The 22,259-nt window shown below is 39.1% G+C and overlaps 1 protein-coding gene across 6 annotated transcripts in view; it reads left to right on the top strand.

Moving 5' to 3' along the window:
* The window catches only part of dlg3 (discs, large homolog 3 (Drosophila)), an 83,633-nt gene that overhangs the window by 28,536 nt on the left and 32,838 nt on the right, over window positions 1-22,259 (top strand). The gene's annotated exons all lie outside the window — the stretch shown is intronic.

The raw sequence follows: 22,259 nt of genomic DNA, 5'->3' as shown, positions 1-22,259 counted from the left end.
TTCAGTTCAGCCAAGAAAATTATTTTATCTCTTTGCACTCACGGCTTTGGTATTTGCAAATGTACACTGCATAAAACACTAAATTTGAAACATTTTTTCAATTACACTGGAAGTGATTTTTAGAAAAACTGTATTTCAGCAATTTCAGCTTTTCAGACGGGCACAAAAATTATGATTCAGATGCCAACATTCCATTTTACTGATCTCATACAAATTCAGAGCACATAATTCAATTTCAGTTGTCTGCTAGTGAACCTCCTACATCATATCTACCCTTCTGCGCCTGCCTGTCTCTCTCTCACACACACAAACATACAGTATACACACACACACACACACACACCCATGCCTGACACAGACCTTTACCTAAAAACAAAGTGTTCCAGACCCATGAGATTTTGGGGGGTAAAGAGAGGGTGGTGAATCATGGGAAATGCAATACAAAACAAGGGAGACAAGGTGCACTGCAATATTTATGTGCACTTTGACAAAAGTTTGCTTTTTATACGTTATAATAGGGGGTAGGGACCAAGCGCTTGAGAAAAAGCCAGTCAGACGTTGACGTCAGTGTGCTCGAGAGACTTTGACAACTGAGCCACCATTATGGGAGCTGGAGAGCTTGATCTGTGATGTGGAGCTGCTGTAGCGGTGACCCAGGACCTGAGTGGTGTTGAATCCCACCTCCTACACTTCCCTCCGCTCTGTCGCTCTGTTGTTCTTTACCTTCGCATTCACAGACTGAGGCTGCCTTTATTGTTTTAACATGGAGGTCCTTTGTGAAACGCAGGATTCAGAGGAACGTGTTGTGTGCCAACGCGGTTTTCTGCTCAAGTGGTTTACTCATTATAGCAGCCATGTGATGTGTGTGCATATAGGCTTTTGTACAGTGTTACAGGTGCAGTCGCCCGAAGCTGCATATCCTGTGTGTGGAGGTGTGTGTCCTGCTGGAAGCCGAGGCTGCCATGCCCCTGTGATCCATATGGTCATTGTCAGAGGCCCTGCCAGGGCTCAGCCCCATATCAGCTCGCCTGTTCCCCTCTCTGCCTCTCGCTGCCAGCCAGGGGAGGAGAGGAGAGAAGAAAGGAGAAGGGAGGGGAACGCTGTTTGTTTGTTTGCTTGCCTGCTTTGTTTTATTTAGGGGTTTTTGCTGATCACAGTAGCGACTGGCCTAGAAATGTGACTGTGCTGTGCAGGGCAGAGCGGACTCCTGATTCAGCGATGGAAGCATCAGATTTTCTGTTGGAGAGAAAAGCGAGGGACACGGGGCCTTTGATGGAATGAGACAGCAGAGTTAAATGATACACCACTGTTGCTGTTAATTAAAAGAATCACATGTCACTGAGGGACAGGCTGTATGTACAGATATGACAGGAGATGATTTTTTTTTTTTTCTCTCTCTCTCTACCATGCTAGCTAGTCTCGTTTTAGCATTCTCTGCAGGGTACACCAGCTCCATCACCCACATGCTGCCGTGGAATATGTGTATATCACAATCAATATCAGTGAAGAGCTAGTCCCTAAGCCTTCTGACTCCTCTTCATTTTTGTGGGGGTGTGTGGGTGCTTTCAACAGTGCTTGTGCTTTTATTGCTTTTATTCAACCATTATATCAGCTGGTATTTTGGTAACACTTTACAGTAAAGACACACAAAATTCTGCGTAGTTACAGAACTAAGGAACATCTAAAGAATAAATCAGGAACTACGTGCAAGATAATATGTATATCTGTATATGTACATGATTAGTTACTATATTTGCATCTGTGTACTGACCACTTTCTTAATTTCTTACTGTAAATTCTCCTTTATTTGAAACAAATGACAGATGTTGCTTTCTTCCTTGTTTTCTGTTCTACTCCCATTATAATTGGCTGCTAATAAAAACTCAAAACATCATCCATGTACCTGTTGTTGTATAATTCCACAACACCAATGCGACAACAGAGTCCTGTCTGCTCTCAGTTTCTATTGTCTTATAGAAATACAGTTTCTATTCACTAATTCAATAACTTTCATTTAGTGGTTTTTCTATCGCTGTTTAGCTACTTTCCATGAAAGTCAGCACTTCCTGCAAAGTTGCTTCACATTGACAGCTTTACACAGCCTCAAAGAGTATTTATCTTTTCCATCCCTGGTTAATTTTTAATTTGAAACATCTGCAAGAAGTGTTGAGTTTCTTTAACTTAACATCGTTCAAAAAAAGGAGTCGGTAGAGTAGAATGGATTGGAAGAATGAAAAGAGTGTTTCTGTTAAAAAGAGAAACTCAAAGCAGCAGAGATGTGAGTGTACATGACTCTGTTGTTGTACATTATGCACATGTACATTATTCTGAATCAGAGTCCAGGTCATCTCACACCTCTTCAATGTTTTTCACCCAGCCTTTGTTAGTAACAGTCCTTTATTTGTTCATGCTGGATATTATTGGAGAATCAGCCATTATTTAAAAGTCTTTTTTTTACTTGTCTGGTGTAACCGGAGCACAACTACCCCTCTACCTCCATCCCTATCTCCCCAACCCCTATCCCCCTCCACCAACCAACAGGATACTAATACCCACACAGACAGAGCATCCTTATGTAGTTAGAAGATCCTTTAAGTTAGATATCAAATTTGTCCACATAGGAAGGAAATGTCCAAAAAGCTCCAAAACCAGTGAGTACTTGAAATGTCATGAGGAGGTTTCCAACTCTGGACTCCAATCTCTTTAGCTGCAGTCAGGCCTGCCAGCCAGACTTTGCGTGTTTTTTTCATAAGTGAAAGGTCGGAATCATCATATAGAAGATGTATAGCAGGGTCCATTGGTAATTGTACCCCTGTTAGATCTACAAGGGTACTACTAACCTTCCCCCAGACACTCCCATACAACATGTATAAAGAGCCAATGGTTCCGTGGGAGCAGATTGAGCATTATGGCTCAGGTACCAGTCCAATTCAATGTCTAATTGTCGGTGTTAGATATGCTCTATGACAAAATTTCAAATGTATATACTGATGATTTGGGTTTTTCGAAGCACCAGTAACATGATCCCAAATTGCATCCCAATCTAAGTTTTGTCCCAGTTCAGATATATCCTTATCCCAAGCTTTAAACCAAAACACTATTCCTCTGACACCTTGCATTAAAGGAAAACACATAAAAAACAATAATAATGCTAATAATAATAATCGTACAAGAGCTTTGCTTAAATGAAGCAATAATAAAACAAAAAATCAAATACGGTCTATAAATGTCAAAATGATTATTAAATCAGGAACTGTCTGTTGAAATAGCATGTTAACAAGACTACAACTCTGAGCAGACACTTTCAAAATGTTTGCTACTCGACCATTTTTGAATATTACATTTTGTTTTGGCGGTAAAAAAGTGACATGTCAAAGCAGGAAAAGCACAGGTGCAAGATTTCCAGTCTTTATAGTGAACTGTTTCATTTTTCATTCATTAATGTGTGACTGTTAGTTCACAGGTAGTTAAAATCCTGCCATACATCAAGTTGTACGGCTCCAATTAGTGAACCCACCTTCATATTTTTCAGGTAAATCAACATACAGGATACTGAATATTTGGTGTGTGTGTGTGTGTGTGTGTGTGTGTGTGTGTGTGTGTGTGTGTGTGTGTGTAGAGGACATTTGGCAAAGCAATGCATTTCTTACCATGTGTAGCTGGTTTGAGTGCCATCTCTGTCTAATGCATTATCCAAGCAGCCCTTCAGCCATTTGGTCTGGCCTATCATTTCTGTGTGTGTGTGTGTGTGTGTGTGTGTGTGTGTGTGCGCGTGCATGTGCATGCGTGTATGTGTATGCGTGTATGTGTGTGTATGTGAGTGAGTGCATGTGTGTGTGTTGTTTTTCAGTGTTCTTCATTTCTATCATCCCCCTCCTGTCTTCCACTGCCCTTCTCCTCCTCCGCTCTTTCTTTTTTCATACATAGTACGAATCAAAGGCTTCATTTTCGGGTGTAGAGCAGTATTCAGAGAGGATGTTGCAGCGGCAAACAACTCCAGATCTGCGCTTCAGTATGATTAATGCAGTTTAATATCATATGCAGGGCTTGCAGTGAATACCACATGTATGTCTTGTAACTTATTGTTTAAAGCTGACTGAGTTTGGTAAGAATTGTATGCAGCAAAAGCATCTCTTAGAACTAATCACATATTTGGATCTAGCAACAATTTGATTTATAGTGGAGATCATGACCACCAGTGCCAAAATGTGGTTTTATCTTTAGCTGGAAAACCTTTAATGGCACACTGATATGCAGTATATATCTAGCTCTGTTTCCTTACAGGAAAATGGGCTTTTGGGGACTTAGCTTAACATACAGTGTCTTTTTTTTGTCATTTTTTTATTTGTAACAAATAAAATATATCTACAAAAGAAAGAGAAAACAAACATTAACAAAGCACTGGATCCAACTGGGATATACATTTCTTGGTCTATTGTCTCATTGTCTGTATTGATTTATCCATATCCAGATAGCATCCTCGTTGTTTGCAGAAAGGTGAGCCATTTCTCCCATTTTCTGTGAAAAGTCTCCCCCTTATTCCTCAGGGAAAACATACAGTTGATTTACGGTGCAGTTCACAATGGAAAACAAGCAGGAGTGGTGTGGTTTTTATTCCAACTTCTTTTTACCCCAATTATCTGAACCACTTTTTTTAAATATCAAGTGAAGACAAAAATAGACACAAATCCAATAGGTTTTACATCTTGGTCCATGTCTCAACAATTAAATATGTCAGTAATATGTTATAAAAAGAAATAGGCATGATGACCCAAACTACAAAAATGAGAACCAGGCTGTAAAAAACCACTCAAACTCATACTTCTGTTCCTTTTATGTAGGTCTAGTTGTGCTTTAAGACGGCTAAACATCTGATCTGTTATGATCGATGGCCCAGTTTGGTCAGTAGTAATTAGTTTATAATGTAATAATCAGGATGAACTTGACCTGGTCTGCACTGATTTGTGCATACATAAATGGGATTATTGGTGACTTGTTTTAAGGCAAATTCCTGATCCAGCTGCTGACTGGGAGGACATAATTATCTTTTAACGTAATGTTTCAAATCTGGAAAAATTTCGGGAGCTTTTGCCTCTTTCACTGTGGTTGCAGCCCTTGATTACTTTATAAGACAAAACATTTTGAAGAAAAAAATCAAGTTTGAGCTAACATTCATTTCTATGATCTTTGAAAAAACATATAGTCTTCTTTAATGTGCACAAACAACATTGTCTCACTCCAGTAGGGCATACTTGCTGCATTTTGTATTTGCAACTACTATATGAACAGCGGACAGTATGCATATATTGAGGCAGCCATGGACTTCCTGTTTGTTTTTTCCCCCTAGTGAGCTGACAAGTAGAGAGGACAGCTAACACTACCCAGACATATGTCTGTTGTATGTACACAGAGCTATAGATGATCTTTAAACATGTCCCCCGGTTTATTATCAGTCATTATTTTCTATTAATGAACATCTACTCCATCTACCCACTGAGTTTGGAAAAACAGAAACACACATCTCAATCCCAGAGACGGAGAGAGAGAGAGCATGCCCTCACCCTGTCACAGATATAAACAATACAAGCAATCCCAGCTTAATATCATACATCTTATTACACTGTTGATAGCACATCTCTGCCTTGAAATTGCTTTTATGGATTTATTACTTTTTGTTTCCCTCTGTGTGTCTGTGCATTTTTGTTATGTCTTCGCAATGTAACACAACATTTCCCGATACAAGCCGAATCTGAATTATTCCTTATGTCATTGCCTTTACAGTAGTTGTGTAGATTACTATTTTAAATGCTCTCATTTGCAGTAAGCTGTACAGCGACATTTATTGTTAGCTGCTATCTTGCCAGTTTGTTTGGAAAGCAGCAACCAACACCACTGAGTGTGATAGGTTGAGACACCTGTCAATCAAACAAACACATAGCCTCTTAAGTGAACAGTAAGAAAATATATAAATAAAGAAATCACCTGCAGGACACATGCTAGTTGAAGTGACATGCCATTAGCTTTTTAGACCCTAATTGCTTGTGGGAAAAAATATTTTCTATATCTTTCTAGAGAAAATTCGATTTTTGTCCCATGAATTCTATTTAAACTGAGTTTTCTGTTTCTCGGAGCATCTAGCAGGCATTAGTGGAGCTTCTATATTCAGCATTCAGTCGTTGATTTGATTGGTGCTTGTTATGAAAGTATGTGAAGTATTTTTCTGTTTGCTTATTCATAGTGCAGCCAGGCTGTTTCCTACTCACCTGTATATGTTCGACACAGGCCAACAAGACACACTTTGTCTGCAGCAAACCTACTTAAAAGAATTCAAACCTCATATTTATGTTAGTCAACTTTAACTGTCCAACAGGTCAGGTTCAAGCCCAGTACAGTAATAATAACTTAATTCATAGCTGATGTTATAATCTTTATGTTTTGGTGTATAAGCTTTTTGTGTTGGCGGTCGTGATGGTCTAGGCTTGCTGTCAAAGAAGTTTTGCATATTTGAGTTCATGTGTGACTGACAGACAGCGTCAGTGTGGAGTGCTGTACTATATGAATGTGCTACAATAAAGTAATCCTCAGTTATCTGTTAAAATCCTGATTTGTATCCAATAACCAACAGAAAGACATATATGTTTAAATAGCATCTTCATTCTGGGATTCTTTTAATGTATGTACCTTGTTCTACCAAGGTAATCTAATATGACAATTCTGCGTGGTAAAGAAAAAACACTAAACATTGAAGTTACAACATTACAACATTAAAGTACTGTCATGGGACAATAGGCAGATATGAGAACAGGGTCAGATGGATAAAATCAAATTTATATCCATGACATCTGAGACAATTTCAGCAGAAGCACATACACCTAGAAGAATATGGAATTTAAATTCTCAAATATGTACATTTTCTGACCTAACACTTAGAACCTAAAAAGAAAAACTCATATTGTGGTGTATCATACGATACATTATGATTTCATATGCAATCTACATATCTAATGTATGAAATTGCATGTTAAGCAAGCGATTTTTTAACTAACAAACTCTCTTGTCTTGCTGAATGCATCTCAGCTTTAAACTTAAAACATGTTTTCATGCCTAAATGGTGAAATAAAGCCTTTATTAGTGAGTCAGGGCACAGGATAATTTGTGCACATCCACTCAGTAGCCCAAAAAATCATCACAGAACACAAAGAAACTCCCTTCTTGGCTGTAAAGCTCTGAGAACAGCCCAAATGTTAACTAAAGAAAAAAACATAAACCGTGAAACAGATCCTTTTGGCTACCGTGATTTTTTTAAAAGATATAATGTAGACCTATTTTCTGTTATCATTAACAGCATTTTAAAAAATTCATCTGATACACAGACAGACAGTCTGTGTAACAATCTGAAGTCCCACAAGTTCAAACATGTGAGAGAAGAACAAAGCAGACAGTTGTAGTGTAATGTGTTTTACATGCCAGCTGGAAATAAATCACAATACTTCATCATGCAATACCAGTGTCATGTTTAGAGCTCTGCTGCAGTGTATATAAAGGGTTTTAAAACAAAAAGCTGCCCTATCTTATGCAATTTTCTCTTCCTATGTTGCAGGGCTGAATGGACTCTGAACTACATTGGTTGGTTGCCTCCACAGTGTAGCAGAAAAATCTCTTAGTGTTAGTGTCCATGATCACGCAGACGAAGGGTTCACACCATTGAACCTTCTAATTATTGTTAACTGTTTAGCTGATCATCAATATGACCAAACTGCATTGATATTGTGAAAATATCTTGTTTGAGAATGTATAAGCTGATACCAAGGATGAGCGTATGGTGCAGAAAATGGGATTAATGCAGCCACTCTGCAAAATATGTTAAAATACTACTGATTTTCTTTAGAGGAAATATAATTTGCTCTTTGAATTACTTTTCAATCTTTTTTTCCAGACCAGGAACTGTGAAGTTCCTATACTGCTCAGAGGTTTTAGGGACGTTGTCGGACAAGGAAATTTGGGAGTTGGAAAAGATTTTCATTTCAGTTGAACATCTTTACCTAACCCTAACCAAGTGCTTTGAGTGGAAAAAACCATTAAAACACCAAAGGGATATTCCAACATTTTGGAGAGTACGCTTATTAGCTTTCTGGCCAAGACCTAGATGAGAAGAGAGATACAACTCTCATGTTTGTATGGTATGAAGCTACAGCCAGGAGATGGTTAGCTTAGCTTAGCATAAAGACTAGAAAAATTAGGAAACAGCTGTAAAAACAAAATGATCCACCTACTGGCACCTCTAAACCTTACTATTAACACATTATATCTCATTTTTCAATATGTGCGTGTTGGTGGATATTTTTTACTGTTGACAGAGTCAGGATAGCTGTTAGCTAAGCTAACCTAGTTTCATATTTAGCACGCATGCAAGAGAGTGGTATCTCCCTCTTTATCTCACACTTGCCGAGCAAATAAGAATATATTCCAAAATGTTTCTTTAAAATGTCTTTATTTATTGCAACACAGTACATTGGCAGTGAACATTTTGCAGATACATTGAATAAAAATGCTTTATCGTTATGTTGATAAAAACCTCTGTCTCCAACAAACATATTTGGCTAATTCAGATAGGTTGTGTGATTTATTTAACATCATTTTTAGGAGACAGGGCTGCGCTGTCCAACCAATTGTCATATGTCACAAAAGTGCTCAGTCCTGTGCTGAGAATGTCGAGGAAAGCAACGACGCAGAGCCCGCCATGAATGTGAACCAGTGAGTGTCTTTTCAGTTGTGTCAGTTTGAGCCGTGATGATGCAAGAGGGGAGGGGATGCAAGGGAGAATGATTAGGAGAGGAGATGAAAGGATGGGAAGGGAAGAGGAAAGAAAGAAAGAAAGAAAGAAGGAAGGAAAGAAAGAAAGAAAGAAGGGAGGAAATGAGAGATGTGGAGTAAAGAAGGGGATAAAGCGAACGAGGAAGAGGAATGGAAAGAAAAATAAGGGGGGAGAAAAGGAAAGGAAAGGAAAGCAGAGGAAAGGAAGGCAGCGAGGAGCCTGTGCTCAGACACGGCCCTGTGTGTTGCCATGGTGCAGGCTCAGTCAGAGCTGCACAGTAGCTTTGCTGCTCAGCTAGCTAATTACCCACAGACTGCAATGTTGATACGCAGGCGGCCAAAGGCTTCTGAATTTCCAAGAGCTTTTTGATTGCTGCACTTGTCTGACACACGAGTACAAGTCAAGGAACAATCCATCTATTTATATGTAGTAAAATGTATCTGCGATGACGTAGAACACCAACTAAAAATGTGCTGTAGGTATATGGTGAGCAGCACTATTGAACACTGTAGTGGTGCTCTGCTGTGTCAGCCATGCCACTTGTGTAATATAAAGAGCTCTTCCAACCCAGAGCTTCATTGTCGGTCGACTGCCGCTGCTTACCGAGAGCCTGCAGATCCTGATCAGCCTGCTTATAAAACCCAATATGGGCCATTGTGGATTAATATTCACCATTAAAATTTCCAATTATGTAATCAGCCAAATCCAAGCTCTGCATATGCTCACTAGAATATCTCAGCAGGCAGGAATGATCGGAGGGCGAGTCTGAATGAGAGGAATGATGCGACATCAGTCCACGCACAGAGAATTCAAGAAAATTATTGTTCTTATTCAAGCAAAGATCTAAATGTGTTGAAGAAATTAATTAATGCTTAGTATAACCAGGTCCAAATGTTAATCAAAAGTTAGTTGTTTGGTATGTCATTTAAACTGTAGACCTCTTCAAGGAATTACATTTTCTGCCTTTTGCTCATTTGATTTGATTTATATACAGACATTACTGTACATACTATCCACTTGTCAAAGCATCTTTGGAGTTTGATTATGTGATGAAATATTAAGTCAAGTACATATGTTCTCTTTTTGATCCTGTGGAACACTTTGACTGAGTGATAAGCAATTTTAATCCAGTTCACAACTGTTTAGTAGGGACAAATCCGTCCTGAAACTTCATTCCCCATTTTAATCTCATGATGTTGTTTGTTTAAAATAAATCTCAACGCAATACTTTATCATACAAGCGTGTGGATCTCATTGCAACAGAGTTGCTTTGTTAACAATCAAAGCTGACAGATTTTATGGAAAAAATATGATTTATAAAATTTGACATAGTATTACATTACAAATTTGCAAGTTTCTGTTTTGTTACAGCAATCTTCACACTCAAGCCAATATTTAATGAGCAAGGACTGCAACTAATGATTATTCTCATTATTGGTTTAAATGTTATCAATTTTTGGTTTCATTGATAAATTCTTGGGTCTACAGAATGTAGGGGAAAAGTATGTATCACAGTGTACCAGCACCTCTAAAGTCTAATGGTACATAACACTCTGTAAAACTTTTCATTTTTATACTTTTTTTGTACAGATTCAGCTTTAGATGTGCTGGTAGGTGGATTTAGTTACCTTCCTAATGAGTGAGGCTAGCTGTTTCCCCCTGTTTCCAGTCTTTATGCTAAGCTAAGCTAACTGTCTCCTGGCTATAGCTTCGTATTTGACAGACAAACATGAGAATGATATCAATCTTCTCATCAACTTTCACTAGAAAGCAAAATGTCAAAACTATTCCTTTAAGCTCCTTTTCAGTTTCAGGAAGGATTTTCATTTTAAGCACTCATTCTGACAGCTTTCTGACATCTTAATGCATTCATGTTTTATTTTCATGGCCACAGTCCATATATTTTGTCCAAATATAACAGTCCAACAGAACAGGTTTCTTGTGTTTTGGCAGCCAGCTGGTGACCTGTGTTTCTGTTTAAAGCCTTAAAGGTTTGAATGTTTTCAGATCAGCGTGTGTGTGTGTGTGTCATCTCTCCAGTCCAATAAGATGGCTGCTCTGATCTCGGCCGTGACGCGTTCTTCAGAGGTCTGTGTGTCGTGCCTGAACACAACCCGTGGTGGGCAGAGAAGAAGGGCAAATCTGGACCCTCAACAGGAGGCAGATTGATTTGGCAATCACCAAAGTGCTACAAACGCTGTTTGGCGCTAAATACATCAACATATGGATAAATGTGCTCATGTATTCATAACTATCACAGGGAAACTAGAGGCACGGTTCTTGTTTTTGTTGCCTCGCCTGTTGTCCTACTTACTGTAATTCTTCATCACTTTCAACACCTACACTTATTGTGAGCCAAAACTCAGGCAAGGGTAGTGAATGGAGATATGTGAATGTGTGGGCGTTCCTGAGTGGAGCTTATAGAACAGCATGAAACCTCAACCATGACAGGAGGATCTCTGCTGCTGCTGCAGAGAGAGGCTCGGTCCCCTGGGAGGTGGGGACCAATTGTTTTCATTGGGCTTTGGGTCAAAGGTAGTCTTGTTATTGTCACTATATTATTTTAACAGTGGAGCTCTAAGTAGTCTGTATTTGCTCAGTAGTTTTATCACTGTCTCATGATTTTGATTTGTGAACCAATACCAGCTGAACAGTAATTTCCATTTATTCATGTCCAGAAAATTACAGTCACATTTAAAGAAACAGGAAACGGATGAATGAACGAAAGATTGGAGTAGAGGCATGTGGTGGAAATGGCGTGTTAAGGAAATGAGAGAAACATTTTCCTTTCCTTTTTTGCAGTAAAATGCATCAGACGGATTAAAGCAGTAAACGTAGTTGGGTTCATGAAGCGGAATCACAGTCCAGTGTTCCCCAATTAAAGGAAACAAAAAGTCTAAAACTGGACGGGTCTAATTGCAGCTCAGAAGATTGTGTTCTGGAGAGCTCAGGAAAGGAATAGGGAAAATGAACGTGACTAAAGTGAATCAGAGCAGAGTGCTCTCGTTCAAGAAGTACAGAGCATTTTAGACCATCCGGTGTGTTTTCTGGTTTTAGATTGTTAATTTTTATGTGGATCCCTTTTAGCCGTGGCGAGATACTTTACTTTCTTTCCTGTAGTCAATAATTTTGGGATATAAAGAGAGAGTTAAGAGTCGGGGAAGGAGGTAGCTTAGCATCATTTTATTAGAAAGAGGCTTGTTTTATGATTACAAGTTGGAAATATGATATTTTATAAGATTTCAAGAGACTAAGATGTAAAGTGAAATGCACTTGTGCACTTTCTCAATCAGTACTGATATATTCAAGTCAAGTTACTTACTACTTACGAATTTAATTTACTTATTATTTATTTACTTATTTATTTTTATATAACAAATCATAAGTTTGTAGGATTTGTAAAGTTTATGACACCCTCTACCCTCTAAAACGTCCCCCGAAAAACTTTAAATGGAAGAAAGGAATATATTGTGCAGCTTTAATTCCTAACTCACTCAACCACTCATCTTGCTGCAACTTGTAGTTTTTACCATCTCAAAAAAATTATTCCAGTGTTCTGAACAAAGATGAAAATAATCTCAAAACATGGAAATTAATCACTATATTTTATTGGAGTCTGTGAGTGGCTGTTCGCACGGTGAAACGTCTCACCTTGTCATGTCAAAAATGAGGCTGTTACCTCAGCAACACCATCAGCTTCCTCGCAGCATCACGCAGAGCACACACACACACAAACACAGACAAAGCCCCCAAAAAATGAAGATTCATTCAAATAAATAAAACCAAAGAATCCACTTTCTCCATCAAGACACCACAGCAGATGAGTAATATATACCCCTGTTGACTGAGGAGGCAGCGTGGCAGTCGTGAAAGCATCAAAATGGCAGCGCTCAGTTGTGTGTGGTTGTGCACTGTCACCGGTACTCCGCACAGGATCCAAAACACCAGAGAGGAACAAGCTTAGCAGCTCTCTCAGCTTAGCAACAAGGGGTAGCAACTAGTCAAGAGCTGTGAGGTAACATGCTGCAGTGACCTCTGATGTAGAGGAAGCAGTGGGGGCGGGATTATGTGAAGCATACTGATGACACTCACACATGACAAGCTTCCTTCATTAAGGAGCCTCACACACACACACACACACACACACACACACATACACACATATACGCACAGCACAGCACATGTGGTAACTTTCACCAGTGCTGTTACTTTGCGATTGAGTGTTGGTTTGTCTTGGTGTTGGCTGTTTGAGTGTGAGACCAGTGACTGATGTAAATTAGCAGTGGACAGTAACTAATGAAGCAGTGAATCTGGATTTTAAAGAATAATAACAAGGTTTATATTATCACAATGAACATCTTTAGCAAAACAATTCAATGTGGCCATGAGGGGCAGTGCTGAAAAAGGGAAATGATAGTCCATTTATCTATTAATCAATTGCCATGAAATTACTTGGCAATAATTTGGATAATCAAGTCAGTGGATTCAAGTTATTTATCAAACTAAAACACCAGACATTCACTGCTTCCTCTTTCTCAAATCTGAAGATTTGCCGCTTTTCTCAATTTTACATCATTTCACATCAGTTTTATATAATTGTACATTTGAAAATTTTTGGGGTTTTGGACAGTTGATCAGACAAAACAAGCAGTTTGAACACTTTCACTTTCTCTTAGATTTTATCAATTAAACAATTAAACAATCAAACACTAATCAAAAATGAATTGCAGGGTTATTCAAAATAAAAATAATCCTATTAGTTGCTGCCCTAGAGATGATAAAAATGGTTATGGTTTAAATTATCATCATGATATTAAAAAGGGTAGTTTATGTGGATATATATCATGATTTGGCAAATTTATGCAAAATCAGATTCAATCATCAAACTGATAGTCACAGTTACACTGTTATGCAGTTCATGCGACCAAACTCTTCCAAAACAATTTTTTTGGGGGGGGGCATTTTTAGCTGTTATTGTCAGTATACAGGAAACATGGGCAGGAGAGAAAGCCATGCAAAAAAGTTTCCCATCAGCATTAAACCAGAGACATTGCAGTTACTGTATATGATATGTGTCTCAATCACTTGGCCAGCAGAACGCCACAGCTCTCTAAATTTTTACGTTGGACAACAGAAATTTGTTGAATGATAGGATTCCACTGAGAGCAGATAAATGACAATACTTAGTTATCCACAAGCTCTAGTCCTGTAAGTACACACACTCCACCTGCCCGCATAAGATATATACATCAAGATTAAAGCACAGCAAGCCCATACACACACACATACACACACACACACACACAGACATTCTCATGTTCAACCCTAATCGATTGTCAGCAGACTTGTAGAAGGCCTTCTCGAGCAACACTGTTATGAATATTCGTTACACTAAGTACTTTTCCCTCTGTGGCTGCACTTGTGAAGGTCAAACTAGCCAGCTCTCATTTGGAGCTGCTCAGCATGACAGAGAGGTAAGCCAGAGCATGCTTTTGTAATATTACATAAAGATGAGGAAAGAGCGCTGCTGCTGACAGCTGTGACGGGCTATTAATTATGGTTTCATGAATGTGCCTCTGTGGTGTGTGTTGGGAGGGTTTTGGAGGGGGGGGGGCAACATAGTCACAATGCTCAATCATAGCCATCAAATCAAAAAACTTTGAGCCTTTAATGGGGCCGTTTTATGTTTGAACTAATTAATTTCCTTGTGGCTGCCTCATTGAAATGAACGCCTGGATTCAGCTGGCGTTGTAGCAGGAGAGAAGGAGCAGTTGACCTTTACCGCTATGGGATTTTCTTTATTACATCTCGTTATTCCGCCTTTGTTCCTGACAAAGAATGCAGCACTGAGTTTCGACAGCGTCTGCGAGTAAAACATCTCTCGCTGTCATGTGCTCATCCCTCTCTGCTCCATCCATCCTGTGGCTCTGTCTCTCACCTTGCTTCTCTCCTTCCCTCTTCCCTCCGGCACAAGGGGCCACAGCGTGAATGAGATGTTGGGTGCATGGTAATTGAGTAGGTATTGATTGGACTGCAGCGTGGCATACGAGAGGCCAATGAGAGCCAGAGGATCAGAGCAGCACCGCTGACTGCGTCTCTCATCCCACATTCTGCAGGAAAACGTAAACACTGTACCACTAGAGGCATCAGAAAACCAAAGGAACATTACATTTTTAGTTAACATAAGCACATCATAGCACAGCTTGTTTCCCTATCTGCTATTAGCTCTGACTTTAGTTCCAGGAAGAGCTTCCTTCAGCATTGGCTATATCATTTGACTGACTGGGTGCATCATCTGAGCGGGGCTGACTGTCATATTTCACTGCGATGTCACCACTGGAGACTGAGCTGCCATGTCGGTGTGCCCGGCGAGAGAGGAACTGATGTGGAAATGTTTGCTAAGGAGGAAGGGGTTATTGCCTTGTCAGCACGCCGTCGCTGTGCACATGCTGAACCCTCTTGTTCTTCCCTTCCACTCTACCTGCGAGGAAGCTGAGGGTTTGAAAACACCTAAAGTTATGCTGACAGGTAGAAGAAGAGCAGCCAGGGTTTAACTTTCCTGAGGTGCAACATCATTGTCATCGGCAGTGATGCAGAGGCATCCACAGGTGTACACATTATGCAGGATATACCAAAATAATAATAATAATAAAATGATCTACGACTTTTAAAAATATGTTTGTGTCAGTGTTGACTATCTGCAGTTTCTAGCTTTCTGGCCAATTATTTACCACATACATCACCATATTCATTAAAGAGAAGCGGTGTCCGACTATATTTAGACCTGTGAAATATGTATGATTTATATATGATATATATGCAATTTATGTTTGCCTCACAAACAATCTGCTATCAAATACAGTATGGTCATATCAAAGTGGCTGTCAGCTGATGTATTTGTGCCTCTAATGATCAGGATTCATATCTTTCAACACATAAAAATGTGTGATACTTAGTCAAATCAGTCCTCCTGACTTGCAGCCATATTGTCATTTTTGAACGCAGCTTCTCTCGATTTAACTCATGACATATGGATTGAAGAAGGAGTGTGTGTGTGTGTGTGTGTGTGTGACGTGGACAGGCAGCACTGAAAGCAGTCAGGCACATCCAGCCCATGGCCAGGCATGTGCGAGAACAGAGCCGCATAAACTGCAGTGAGAGCCCTGAGAGGTGAAGCAGGGGGAGGTGGCTAAGTGGGCCTGCCGGCCAATACCGTGCGAGCACCGGTTACCATGGGAACACATTGATTATTTAACAATTTGGATGAAGCCTGTGCCCTGCACTTGCCAAGGTTCAGTGGGAGTCTTTGTAGCTTTACTGTCCCGAGGGTCTGCAGCCAAGTAAGTGTTGTGTGGTCCAACAGCGCCAGGACATGATACACATCCACTATGATGCTGAGAGACAAGAAGACAGACACACAATCTAAACTGACAGAAGAGCAAGATGATAGATTGATGAATAAAAAAGTAGAACTATTATGAACAGATGGATGAATGAGAAGAGGGAGTCGGAGAAAGAAAGCTCTGTAGCGAGTGAATTTTCATCACTCCTGGTGGTCAGCGGGGACTTGTTGTAATGCTCTCATGCTGGGGAAGCAGTCTGGACTCATTGTCATTGTGTGTGCATGAGGTCTTTGTGTCCAGTATGCTCACTTTCCTCCATGTCGCAGCCTGTCTGTATGAATGTTCATAGTTTCAAAGCTACAAACCCTGAACTCTGCATTGCAGAGGTGAAGAGCAACAGCCGTCTATGAAAATGAAAACGAAAAGGGGAATTTTGTGATAATCATATCCAGATCGGGTCAGTTTCCGCAATATCTGTCAGTCACACACATACTATACAGAGGTGTTTTTAAATCTTTTCTGTCCACATCTCCTCTCTTGACAAAGCAAATATCAAGTCAAGTCTCAGGTTTTCATAGTCGAATCTTTCAGGTGTCTGAATGATGATCATTTAATTGATACAATCTTTTCTAAGCTCTTAAATGTGTTTTTACTTAGATGAGACCAAGTCATTTCAATTAATTAATATGTCATGCTTCAACGTGTTAGCGAACAGTTGCCCTTTTTACACATCCAGCATATATGGAGCGACGTTAGCATTCCTTTGGATTTGTGCTTTGACCACCAGATAAATGTCCAATATTCACTCTCCTTTTAGCCCTGTTTTGGTCTCCACCAGCTCCTGACAGAAACATCTCTCTCTTTAGCTGCTAAATCCTCCACTATGTTTACCAACTAGTTGCTAACTTTGTCTGCCGCTTGGTGCTCGGCAGGTAGATTTTTAGAGCCTCTTTGCTGAAAACGTCTGCCTACTGCTAGAAATGAGGCCATAAAAGCAGTAAGTGAATCAAAACAGTAAAGTTGTGGGCTGAAAAGCCAAAACAATGAGCTGAAACACACTCAAATGCTCTGTGGAGCTTAGGGGAACTGCACAATGTTGAGGGAGAAATTCTCTGTGTGTTTGTCACTACAAGCAAACCTTTCACATCACATTTGTGTTCATCATTCGATCCATTGTTATAGAATAGAATCGATTATAGCTGTTTTAGGTCTGACTCAAGTCCAAGTCTACAGCTCTGGCATTTTACAACATCTGCTACTTTTAACTGCTTCACCTATTGAACCACTTCGAGTTCCCTGACCCACATTCATGTGTAACACACAGACAGACATTCCCATCCCTTCTTGGGTTGACCTCTGTCATCCTTAGCCTGCCTCCCATCAAAGTATCCCATACAGATGATGTAAATTAGTGTTTGTCCCCTGCTTGTTCCCTGATGGCCTGTTATAGCACAGACACTGAAATATATGTCATAAACTTCAGTAGCAGTCAGATCTTATAGCCTTAAATTCCTCCTCTGGACAGCAAATTAGCGTTGAGGTAAGAGCAAGTGACCAACAGTCCCAAGAAGGGATGGGTAATCCAATCTAATCTGAGTTACTTGAGTAAATTGCTAAATGTTAAACAAACTCGTGTTGAGATTATCGTCCATTATTCCTTTTTGTTTGCTTGTTAAGTGAGATTCAGTTAGAGGGATTACGCAGCAATCCCAGAACAGGATAATACTACTTTTTTATAAGACTGATGGGTTTATTGTCTTTCAGCTGGACTTGTAGGTTCAGTGATCCCATTGGGGCAGCATTGGTTCACTATGATACTTAATGATAAGCACCGCAAGCGTTATACTGTAACAAGTGTGTTTTGTCACATGCGGATTCAGTAGCTTAGTCTGTCAGTCACGAAGGAACAACAGTAGCCAATGTTATTCCCCTGTGTTGCCCTCAGGCTGCGTTTCATCCCTGCCTTGTGCACTGCTTGCTGTATGGACATTTGTTTTCTGAGTTTACAGTTTCCATTCACTAAAGCGCCTGCTGTTGACTTCTAAACCCATGATACATTTACTATTAAAATATCTGGATTTTGGGCGCGTGTTAAGAGTTGGGTTTAAGATGAGAAATGTGCAAACACAAGCACAGACGGGAGCATCTGTTAGTCCATATGCAGATTACAACGAAGGCCCGATTGTGCTGACTGGGAGGGGGGAGGGGATTTGGTGGGGTAGGGGTTGAGGGGGGTTGGGGGGGTTGCAGACACAGCTGTCCAGAGTCATATCACATCACCACCGAGTGGAGCAGGTCAAATCTACAGCTCCTGTTTATCTGCAGGGCAGCCTTCATTACCAGCAAACATACTCAATAAGAACTGTGAGGAACTGGAGAAATGAAACGACACCTGCGCAGAGTTTGAGATGGAGGATTTTCATTAAGGATCAGATCTTTTAAGAGAGTGTTTCAAGTTTCAATCCTCATGCAGCTTGATGGAAAACCCTTGAACAGTGGCTTTTAAATACTAAGTAGTGTAGTCTTAGAAATGTTTTAATAGTATGCATGTCCAAAGGGTTGAAAGAAAATTGGCTGGCGATATATTTGCCAACCGCCAGAGATTTTTCCATAGAATTTATACCATAATAGCTATTCCTTTAATGTCACTGGGTGTATTACACCATTGTGGGTAATTTTGTAATGCAGTGAACAGCACTGCTTTATGACCACTTTGGATATTTATGTGATACATGTGATGAAGTAACTTGACTAATCGGGTATTTAATTTGCTGCATTAGACAAAAACAGACATTCCTCTCTCTGCTTATTTTATCCACAAAGTTTCTCAACTGAAACTGTTTTTCCAGCAATATATGATAATATATATTCTATAATTACATATAACATGATAAAAGATGTTTCCACTCTTTTCACTCCTAATGATAGTGATCTGTATTATGTTTTAGTAGTTTTTTCTGGCAGTTCAATTGAGAGTTTTACATTTCTAAATAAAATAGCACAAGGCAATGTGATCAAATTCAAATAATGTAATAATGTTAATATTTTTTAAATAAATACCTCAATTTTAATATAATATAAAAAGGATCACTATTTGAGCTTTAGTGAACACCTTAAAAATAATTTTAATGACAAGAATATGATGAATATTAAGAATATGATGAACATACATGTAACATGGTTCAAGGTTTATTACATTTTGCTACAACACTCAAATGTTTCCAGAAAATGCAATCACTTACTGTAAATGTAATGCAGCTCTAAAGCCCTGAAAAAAGAAGGTATTTATTATGTTTCAATACAACATGAAATCATTATATTGATATTATGTTGATTGTTTTTCCCCAGATCTTCATCATAGTAAATATAATAATGTACTTCTGACTGTGAGACTTTCATTGACATTTTCACAATATATAAGGAAATTACACAATATGACTTACTTATAAAATCTAATTTTAAATAATTAAAAATGTGTATATGTGCATAAGATGATGAGGGTTCAGGAGGAAGATCAGATTCAGTGGGAGTCAGCTGATTGGACACAGGCAGTATCTGCATATATCAGTAAGACAGAGGTATAAGAGGGTGAGATGGGGTGAGGTGGGGGAGGGTAGGGGTAAGATAGACAGCTAGTGATTTTCTCCTCAGTGTTGGACCTCAGGAAGTGTAAGGTCCCCGAGCAGCGCTGTCAGCATCCCCTCACCCACACAGCTGAATCAAATCAATAAAAAGCAGACAGCCCGGTGTGCTGAACTAGAGGACGGCCTTCGAGCTCGCTCCTAAACCGACCAGCGCCTCCTCTTTCACACTTCTGCTTCTCTGTTTCCACTCTGGCAGCTTTCCTCCGAGGTCTCATAGCTTCTGCGGCCGCTCTGCAGGCCTAAAGAAGTGGAGAAAGAAACACCAGGTGGCACAATAGAGCTGAGCTGGCAAGTTAGTTGAAGTGAAAGAATTGAATTGAAGTGTAGCACTTGTACTTGGCTTCAGCTGGGTTTTATGAAGGCTGATACCGTGGATCTGTATTGGCAAGAGGTTATCTGTATTTTACATTTGACGCTTTTCAAGCCCCCAAAGAAATCAGGGTGATCAGTGTTTTCCACAAAATAGCATTTATGTCACAGAACAAAGACTTATTACTTAAGAATTGTCAGTGTTGTGTATTCTAAATAATAATACTATAATTAATTGTATTTTTAATATATTTTGTAGTTGACCCAGTTATCATTAAGTAGCAGAGGAGACATCAGCATTTATTACCTTAGAAATGAAACAATCTGTTTGCCAGTAGGGCTGCAATTATAGTCAGAAACAGTGAAAAATGCCCATCACAGTTTTCTAGAAGACAGTGTGACATCATCAGATCTAATTTTGTCTGACCAACAGCCCAAAACCCAAAGATATTCATTTTGCAAGGATGTAAACAGGTATTTTGCGTTTTTCCCTGGGAAAAATGAGAGAAATGTGCCCATTATAATTTCCCAGAGCCCAAGGTGACATCAATTATTTGTTTTGTTCAAACAACAATTCAAACACTATTGATAGTCAATTTATAAGGATATAAATCTGCATATTTGAGAAGGTGGAACTAGCAAACGTTTGGTCATTTTTCTTAATGAATTATTTAAATAATTAATCAATTGTCAGAATTTATATCGATTACAGTTTTTCTCCATTTCTTACATTATACATTATTTTCTGCATATAAACACAATGTGCCTCATCTCTAAACCAAGTCTGCACAGCACTAAAGACATTTCATCCATTCAACTCTCACTGTGATTGTATGAGAATAATATGAACAGGGCTTGTGTTCCCTTCACTATGTAAAGTCTGAAATCTCTGTGATTTTCCATCAGATCAAAACTTCAGAATGCAATTGAAACTACACAAGAGCACTTACACATCCTTTACTCGACAAATGCTCCAAATATGATTTGTAATGATATCATCTTAAAGTCTTGTTGTGAAGTATTTGATTTACACAAGTCAAAACATCAACAACAGCTAGATGACATGCCTTTACATAACTCCTCCACATCCAGCAAGCAGCAGCATCTTGGTTGAGGATGAACATACTTTGGTTTCTGGTTGCCTGAACTTTGCTGCATTTATAGTACGACTGTACTGGATTCACTGTAGCTTTTCCATTTGATCCCCAGTAACAGAAGACAAGAGTTACAATACAATTGATGCTCTGTATTACTGACTCTGTTTTTATTTCACTTTTCTATTCCATCTTTTTTTCTCCATGTTTATGTTGCAAAACACAAATGCTGCAGAATCTAAATGTGTACCAAAAATTTCCCACCTGTGCTATGTTCAGAGCATGTGTTAGATAGATATGTTTCAAATGGGAAGTGTGTGTGTGTGTGTGTGTGTATACAGCAGTATAATATAATAGTAAGTTTGTGTTATGTAAGGGTGGGCGTTTGAAAATTATGTAGTAATGTTTGATTTTGGTAAGAAGGTTTTTGTAAAGTGTGTTGACTGTATTGATACCATTGATACTAATGCTTTATATTGGTGGGGAAATTGGAGGTTTAATAATGTATTGTAATGTTTTGTATGTATGTAATGTATTTTAAGAATTATGTGCAAGTAGTGGAGAAGAACTGTAATCTCCTGTCAGTCAACAATTCAATTAAACTACTTGTTAATGTAATTGATTAACAATTGCTAACTGTTGTAATTATTAATCTAATTGTTTCTGCACTAGAAATACCAAATAGGTGGTGGATAATGTGTTTTGATATTAATGAATGATAAAAGGTCAATATTGGCTCAACACATTGATCTAATAATAAATTAAATTAAACATACATAGGTTAACTTATGTTGCGCAGTATTTTTACAGTTCTGTTTCATATAAACTAAGTAATTACTGAACCATGAAATCATGCGTTCTGTATGTTATACTACGTGCTGTTTTTTTTGGTTTTTTGTAAGTGTGTGAAATGAAAGTGAAAGGGTGGGGCTGACGTGGTATAAGATTATTGTCCCAACAGCTGCAACACAAGCCTGTTTGTTTTATGAGGTGACCGCAGGACGTCTCGCTGTGGCTGTTAATAAGCAGCGGTCTCTCTGCCCCAGTCCTCATT

The sequence above is a fragment of the Thunnus thynnus genome, chromosome 9 (genome assembly GCF_963924715.1).
Source record: "Thunnus thynnus chromosome 9, fThuThy2.1, whole genome shotgun sequence".
Classification (NCBI taxonomy): domain Eukaryota; kingdom Metazoa; phylum Chordata; class Actinopteri; order Scombriformes; family Scombridae; genus Thunnus; species Thunnus thynnus.
Note: the sequence above shows the minus strand (reverse complement) of the source record. Positions and strands in the feature narration are given on the sequence as shown.